At 43.0% G+C, this 7,863-nt stretch overlaps 1 protein-coding gene across 1 annotated transcript in view; it reads left to right on the top strand.

Annotated features, from left to right (window-relative positions):
* Positions 1 to 3,558: 3,558 nt before the first annotated feature.
* FGF1 (fibroblast growth factor 1) overlaps positions 3,559 to 7,863 on the top strand; it is a 54,245-nt gene continuing 49,940 nt past the window's right edge. Inside the window, exon 1 of the mRNA XM_035105367.2 lies at positions 3,559 to 3,644. The gene's annotated coding sequence lies outside the window, so the exon portion shown is untranslated. The remainder of the gene's footprint in view (positions 3,645 to 7,863) is intronic.

Below are 7,863 nucleotides of genomic sequence, written 5' to 3'. Positions count from 1 at the left end.
ATACATTGAATTTATTATTCTCCCTAAATAACCATTAAAGAAGTTTAAGCTTTAATTATGAGGTGGTTTTCATTCTGCTGGTTTGTTTATATTTCTACCACCCTATCCATATATTTCACGAATTTTCCCCATTCTCTCTCATACGTTTCGTTATCTTGCTGTCTTATTTTTGATGTTAATCTAGCTATCCCCATGTATTCCACCATCTTCTTATGCCAGTCCGCTATCGTTGGAATTTGGAGACTTGCCCAATTCCAAATTCCAAAGACCGAATTGGGCTAGTCTCAGTGCTAAGTATTACTCTGTATGCTAGTCTGAGCTGAAAAAAGGAGACTGAGTTAATTCAAAAGCTTCCACAACATAGTTTGGGCACAAAGCATTTTAATAGATTATGTAGGTGGACCCCCTGTTAGAGTTTGTTTCTTGTTTGAACCTTCCTGTTCTGGACTAATTGTTTTATGGATATACAAAAATGGCAAAGCGAACTTTGCTTTTAAAACATAATTGGTTGCTGTGCTTTGAAGTAGCAAAATCAGAATAGCTTGACTACCACCCACTTTCTCCCCAGGGCAGAGTGTTTGGAAAATAGTGTCAGGGAATGAAGTAATGCTGCCCTTCAGACTGCAGGTGCCAGTATTTGACCACTTTTTGACACCTTGCAGTTTCTTGTGGCCTTGTAGGACCTTGCATTTCCCATAGAGCTTGTTTTTACGTCCATTTGCACTTTCTGGAATATGCTAGAGAATTGATGTAATCTGAAACAAGAGAAAAGAGCAGTAAACCACAATATTTACAGATCAAAATGTATCCGATTTTATTATAATGGGTAGGAGCAAACATAACAAGGGCATCATCAATATAGTAACTTTCTGGTGAGATCAGGAAATTAAAACTCAGTAGAAGATGCATTTGAGGAACAATAGTACTCGGGTTTCAGAGTGTGCCGTGTACCCAAAGAGGTTTTCTGTCTGCAGAAACAGCAGCAGTCAGTGCCAGGTAAGTGCCTATAACAAAGGCTGAGCCTGAGCTCTTATGTATGAAAGAGAGTATCTGTGCTCATGTATACAATACCTTTGCCTTGTTGCTGAATAGCTCTAACTGTCCACAACAAATCTGAGATTATGTTCTAAGACAAGGGCTCTCAAACTAAAAGTCTGCATGAAACCTTGGTCCTTCTGCTTTTAGAAAGCGGGAGCACTTCATGAAGTCAGCTGGAAATGTTACCATTTGGACTTAGGAGCAGTGGTCTGAGGCCCAATTTAGCAAAATGAGCGAGGGGCCTACCCAAACTCAGCAGTTTTGGCTTGCCACGTTTTAAAGTAGGTGAAGTAACACACAGCTCCCATCTAAAGGTCCATTCCAGGAGATCATAATGCTGTAGATCACAAAGAGCGGTCCATATCCCGTGGCACAATGCGCTTGTGCGTCTGGCTGTTAACCAGAAGGTTTGTGGTTCAAGCCCACCCAGGGACGGCAGTGGGCAGGATTCCTGCATTGCAGGGGGTTGGATTAGATGACCATTGGGATCCTTTCCAACTCTACATTTCTATTATTATTTATTTATTTATACCCCTCCCATCTGGCTGGGTTTCCCCCACCACTCTGGGCGGCTTCCAACAAATACCAAAATACATTAAAATATCACAGATTAAAAACTTCCCTAAACAGGGCTGCCTTTAGGTGTTTTCTAAATGTCAGGTAGTCTCCTTGACCTCCGATGGAAAGGCGTTCCACAGGGTGGGCGCCACTACCAAGAAGGCCCTCTGCCTGGTTCCCTGTAGCTTTGCTTCTCGCAGTGAGGGATCAGTTCTGAGTACTGTCAGGGCAAAGGAGGGTGCCTGTATGGCTAACAAGCAGAGTCAAAGAAGCTATTAGAGGCAAGAGGGCTTCCTTTAGAAAATAGAAGTCTTGTCTAAATGAGAATTCTGGCAAAGGAAAAAGCAGGCAGTAAATGATGCTAAAAAAAGAAGGTGAGGAGCACATTGCTAAAAACATAAGGAGCAAAAACAAAGAGGGAGTCAAAGGTGTGCTGAAGGAAAGATAAGCATATTGCAGAGAAGCCAAAGGAATTCTTTGAATTTGACTTCTTCACAGCTAAAGATACAGGGCACATCTCAGTACCTCAACCAACTTTCACAGGCAGGGAGTCTGAGGAAGTGAGGCAAACAATGGTGACAAGAAACTGGCCAATCCATAGGTCTGGACGGCATCCACTTGAGAATTCTAAAGTGAGCACTGGAAAGTGGCCAATCTAACACCAGTTATTAAAAATGTATTCAGGGGAGATTCTGGAAATTACAGGCCGGTTAGTTTAACATCTGTTCTGGGAAAACTGAAGGAAAGCGTTTTTTTTTAAAGGTAGAATTACCAAGAATATAGAAAGATGACTCTCATTAAAGCAGAACCAGGATAGCTTGTCTCAGCAAGCTGTACAAGTTCTTTGAGAGTGCCAACAAGCCTATAGGCAGAGGTGATTCAGTTGACATTGTGTGCTTAGACTTCCCAGAAGCTTTTGACAAACGTCTCGCACCAAAGGCTCCTAAAAGCAAGATGAGGTGAGTTCCTCTTGCGGATCAGTAAGAAACAGGATGCAGAGACTGGTGATAAATGGACAGTTCTCCCAACAGAGAGAAAGTCTAGTCTCCCAAGGATCGGTATTGGAGCATGTGCTTTAAAACTTGTTCACAAATGATCTAGAACTAGGAGTGAGCAGTGAGGGATCCGGGTTTGCTGATGATACCAGATTGTTTAGGGTGGTTTAAACAAAAGGGATTGTTAAGAGCTCCAAAAGGATTTTGCCAAATGGGGTGAATGGGTAGTAAAATACCCGAATTGTGGGTTTCCCATCTGGTTGGCCATTGTAGGAGTCTGTGCGGGGCAGTGGTTAGCATGTTGGAGATCAGGGTTCAACTCCCCACATTGCCATGGAGCTCACTGGGTTATCTTGGACCAGTCTCTATCTCTCAGCCTGACCCACCTCACAGGGCTGTTGTGAGGTTAAGATGGGGAGAGGAAGTATGCCACTTTTTGAACTCCTTGGAGGAAAGGTGGAATATAAATGTAATAGGAAGCCCTGAGTCTAAATTTGCCCGACTGTACCACTGGTTCCTTCACAGCATAGCATGGTTAGTTATGATGTGTTTAGTTGCACTTCTTCCATGTAAACAAGAGGGAGTGTGCACAACAAAATGCTTTGTGACTGACAAGGCTGGATGGCTTGCCTCTCCTACTCCAATGTTGTGAGAACGGCAAAAGTTCAAAATGAAATCTCTAACTTCAGCAAGGCATTTTGGACAGAGGGATTTTATGGTCCATCGGTAGATAATGAAGAGGAATGGAATCTGGGCCACTCTTATTAGGGAAGCCTTGTCTCAAGCTTTTTCAGGCATTTATCACTCTCAAGAACTCTCTGTATATATGAAGGAGGCAAACCAGATGAAATCTTTGTCCTTTCACTTGGGCTTCAGGCCAGCCTTAAAATATCTCTTGTACCACATCCAAAAACAAGAGGGGGGGAATAGAAATGCCAATGATTGCTCTTATTTTCGTAGCTCGTTGAAAGCGGATGTCATTGCAGTGACTTGTGCTTTTAGAAAGACGTTTGTTTCAAGGTCTCCATCTCATCCTGCAAACTTTTGATCCTGGTAAGTGATGCTGAATTTTTTACTAGGGCTTCTATTCTATTTAATGTGTCATGTTTATTATTTATTAGATTTAAATCATGTAGAAAATTTGGGGGGGGGGGAATCTGCCCCATTCCCCATTCTATTTTTCAGAGACTCTCTTGTCTCCAACTGGACCAATATGTGAAAAGAGGAATGAACCACACCACCCCTCAACAAATCAATTCCCTGTTTAGCAGTATGAAGCAAGTCCCTTCCTTCAGGAGTGCCATCTCAGTTTCTGAACTTCTGGCATCCTTTCTTGCATGGACTAGCCAGCCCCCCCCCCCAATTCCTCAGAATTTAAAACAATGAGGAACTTTTGTAGCTCTCTATTCTTCACTGTGGTCTTTCGAATTTTGCGGAATTCTTCTAATTTTTCCTCTTGCCTTCCTGTAGTTGAAGGAAGCCTCATAGTGGCTTTTCCATTTGTTTTTCCCACCTCCATCCCAAGCGATCTGCAATATGTCTGTGGTTATTAAAGATCGCAGCACGGTATACAGATTCAGCTCGGGTGTGTTTGGCAGCCTTCTCTCTCTAACCCATGTGCGTCAAGCTTTGAGGCAGAATTCCTCCAGCAAAACGAGGGGGGAAACCTAATCTTTATAAAGCAATAGCTCTGCTTCATATTGGATTATTTGATACCAGATGGAATTTAACTTAATTACACTGTCTGAGCAATGAGAACACAGAACTTTGTGAGTCCTTTTTGAAAGCTGTGAGAACTGGACTATCTTTTGATCTTTATTTTTATTCCTTTGGGATGTAAATTAGAGTTGGGGAGAAGAGCAGAATCTCCAGATGTCCCTACTTTCCAGGGATGTCCCTGATTTAGAGAAGCCACCCCAGTTTCTGATTTGATCCCAGAATGTCCCACTTTTCCTTAGGATGTCCCTAGAGAAATGTTGGAAGGTATGGAGTTATCCAATCCCTGAGCCATCTGAAGGCAATCCTGTACAGGGAAGTTTTAAAATGGTGTGTGTGTGTGTGTGTGTGTGTGTGTGTGTGTGTGTGTGTGTGTATGAAGTTGCTCAGAGTGGCTGGGGCAACCCAGTCAGGTGTGTGGCGTATAAATAGTCAAATTATCATTATGGAATGGGATGTCTGTATTTTCATCGGAGAAATGTTGGAGGGTATGGGAGAGAAGGAATTCACAGAATTCTGTGAGAATCTCACAAAGGTTTGGCAGCAAAGCTAAAAGCTCAGGTTCTTTGACTGTGTCCTACGATTTGAGCAAAGAGAAGATTTATCTTCTCTCAAAATGAAATCACCATTCCAAAGCAAAAAATATTTCATGGAACTTGCATCCCAAGACCCTGCTCTCCTTCCTTTAGCCTCCTTGCCTCTCTGTAGCTCACATTCCTATTCCACATGGTTTCCACAAGATGAAAAGTGATGGCTTGTTCCTCCTCACCAACCAAAGTCCTTATTCTTTCCAAAGCCCCTGACACAACGAAGGGCATTTACTGTAGATGCCTATACAGGGATATCTACTGTAGCTTCAAATCACAGCTTTTTCTTCACAGGAGACCGCCTGCAAACTCCTTGTAATGTTGGAAAAATATTTACACTGGAACCTACTTGTGAGTCAGACAGAAGGGGGCATCAAACCGCACCCAGATTTTTAGTAACATATCAATAGACACAACAGCTACTAATCCTCCCCGGGACTTTAATTTTTACCTTGAGAATAGCTTAGGGAGCAGTACAATGAACAAAAAGTCTTATGTGGGGGGAACCCTGTGACTCTTCAGAAGGGAAGATGGTAGTTAAAGTGCTGAGAGCAGAAGCCATTGAACTACTCGATGGTGAGATTCATGTACAGGATGCATGAATCCTCATACGGACATTAACCTGGAAGTAGTTCCCACTGAAAGGGATGTGGGTGGCGCTGTGGGTTAAACCACAGAGCCTAGGGCTTCCCAATCAGGTCTGCGGTTTGAATCCCCGCGATGGGGTGAGCTCCTGTTGCTTGGTCCCTGCTCCTGCCAACCTAGCAGTTTGAAAGCATGTCAAAGGGCAAGTAGATAAATAGGTACCGCTACAGCGGGAAGGTAAACGGCGTTTCCGTGTGCTGCTCTGGTTCGCCAGAAGCGGCTTTGTCATGCTGGCCACATGACCTGGAAGCTGTACGCCGGTTCCCTCGGCCAATAATGCGAGATGAGAGCTGCAACCCCAGAGTCGGTCACGAGTGGACCTAATGGTCAGGGGTCCCTTTACCTTTTTAGTTCCCACTGAAGTCAGTGAGGCTTATTTCTGAGTAGATATGCATGAGGTCACATTACTACTCATCTTGTAGTAATAGTGTTGCGTGGAGGCGGAATCAATGCACTCTTTTTTCTTTTAGCTTTGTTAACTAACTCAGTGGTACTGTGGCGGCAAGAATTTGGAGCAGACGTCTAGGGGTCACACTGAGCAGGTGAGCTCCAAAATGCAACAGGGTTGGATTATCACATTTTGAATTAAACAAAGAGCAACCCCCCAATAAGATCATTAAATCCAGAGTCTGCACCCTTAACAGCAAACTAGAATAACCTTTTTTTAAAAAAAATTGGGGGAATTTTAAACTAGGCTCATTTGCATTGGAAAATTTTCAGTTTGCATCCAAGAAAAATTATTATGTGCTAGAGAGTATGGTTACTTTACTTGCATTTAATAAGTGTTTAGAAAGTTAAATACTTCGAAATTCCCAAGCTTTACCAATAATGCATCTGTGCTTGGTCTTCTTTCATTGTTATCAATGAACTTATGAGGTGGAAATTTTTCCATGGAAAAATAAATTTCCATTTATTGGAAATTTTTCCAGTGGAGGCGCCCCAGGCTTGCGCTCCCTGTGCGAAGCTCCACCTCGCCACGCCTTTCTGCTGTTTTTTTATTTTATTTTATTTTTATTTTTTGTACTTTTTATTTTTTTCTAATTTTTATTTTTTTATTGGGGGGGGCGCCAGAAGGTGATCTCGCCTAGGGCGCAAAAAAACCCTAGCACCAGCCCTGGTTGCCTCTCAGATCTTTTGGGCTACAACTCCCATCAGCCAGGCTGATGGGAGTTGTAGTCCAAAACATGAAAAGCGCACCAGGTTAGCAAAGGCTACCTTACTGTGAGGACCCTGATGAATGGACAAGAGAACGTTCATTTGGGAAGCATTGAAGTAGCATTTGTGCTTTGCCCACCTTATTTCTGATTGCCAGCTGCTTTTTGCAAGTCTGTTCAGCATGTTGTCCACTCCTGAAGTGCTGTACACTGCTGTCAATGTACTGGGAAGCAACAGCTCATGTTTTCTGCTCTGTGGGCAAGCACTGCATTTAAGGAAGATGGGGGGGGAGCTTGCTCTTTATATTGCATACTGGCAAAAGATATCCACGCTACTGAATAAATGGAAAACGTATTCCAGGATAGATTCAAATCTCTAAAATCTTATTTTCATCAGGCCATTTAAGGACCAGAAAAAACAGACTGTTTCTAGACCTAGGGTTTTTCTTTTGCTAACCTGAAAACATTCCTGTGGCTTCTCCCTGATAAAGAGGCAGAATGGGGTTATGAACTGTGGAGTTGAAAGGATGCCAGGACAAGGGGAGGGAGATTCTGGGACACAAGTTCAGTGGAATCTTCTTGGAATTGCCATTTCATCTTGAGGTTAGCTTAATTCTTGATTCAAAATAGTGCCCAGCTGTATCCAAACAGATAAAAACCTCAGAAACCATTGTACCAATTTTGGGTAACATCAGTAAAGTTTTGAAGGACTCAGTCCACCATCTTGATTCAAAATGTCACCCAATTGTACCCAAACATGGACAAAAAGCTGCTCTTTGCTCTCAGTAATTATAATGCAAAATTTGGTTACGGTATGTTAAAAGGTGTCCAATTGCATGGCGGAAAAACAACTTTCCAAAATATATAGAAGAAGATACTGGCACTCTCAAATCACCATGTCCTTTCTAACAAGATTTCCATTCATCCTCAGCAACCACTCCCAGTCCCTGCCACCACTGCTTCTTCAGTTCTTCTACTTTCCCCTCTACTCCTGGCTGGGTTTGCTGCTTCGTCCCTCCACCTGACCCATAATCCCTGGTGATTCCAGATGTGGCCTACAGTCCTGGGGCTGTTAGGCAGCAATGGCCACTGCACAAAATCATTATTCTAATCCAGGCATCCCCAAACTTCGTCCCTCCAGATGTTTTGGACTACAATTCCCATCATCCC

Source organism: Zootoca vivipara, chromosome 2, assembly GCF_963506605.1.
Source record: "Zootoca vivipara chromosome 2, rZooViv1.1, whole genome shotgun sequence".
NCBI lineage: Eukaryota > Metazoa > Chordata > Lepidosauria > Squamata > Lacertidae > Zootoca > Zootoca vivipara.
The sequence above is the reverse complement of the archived record's forward strand: the minus strand, read 5'-3'. Positions and strand labels throughout refer to the sequence as shown.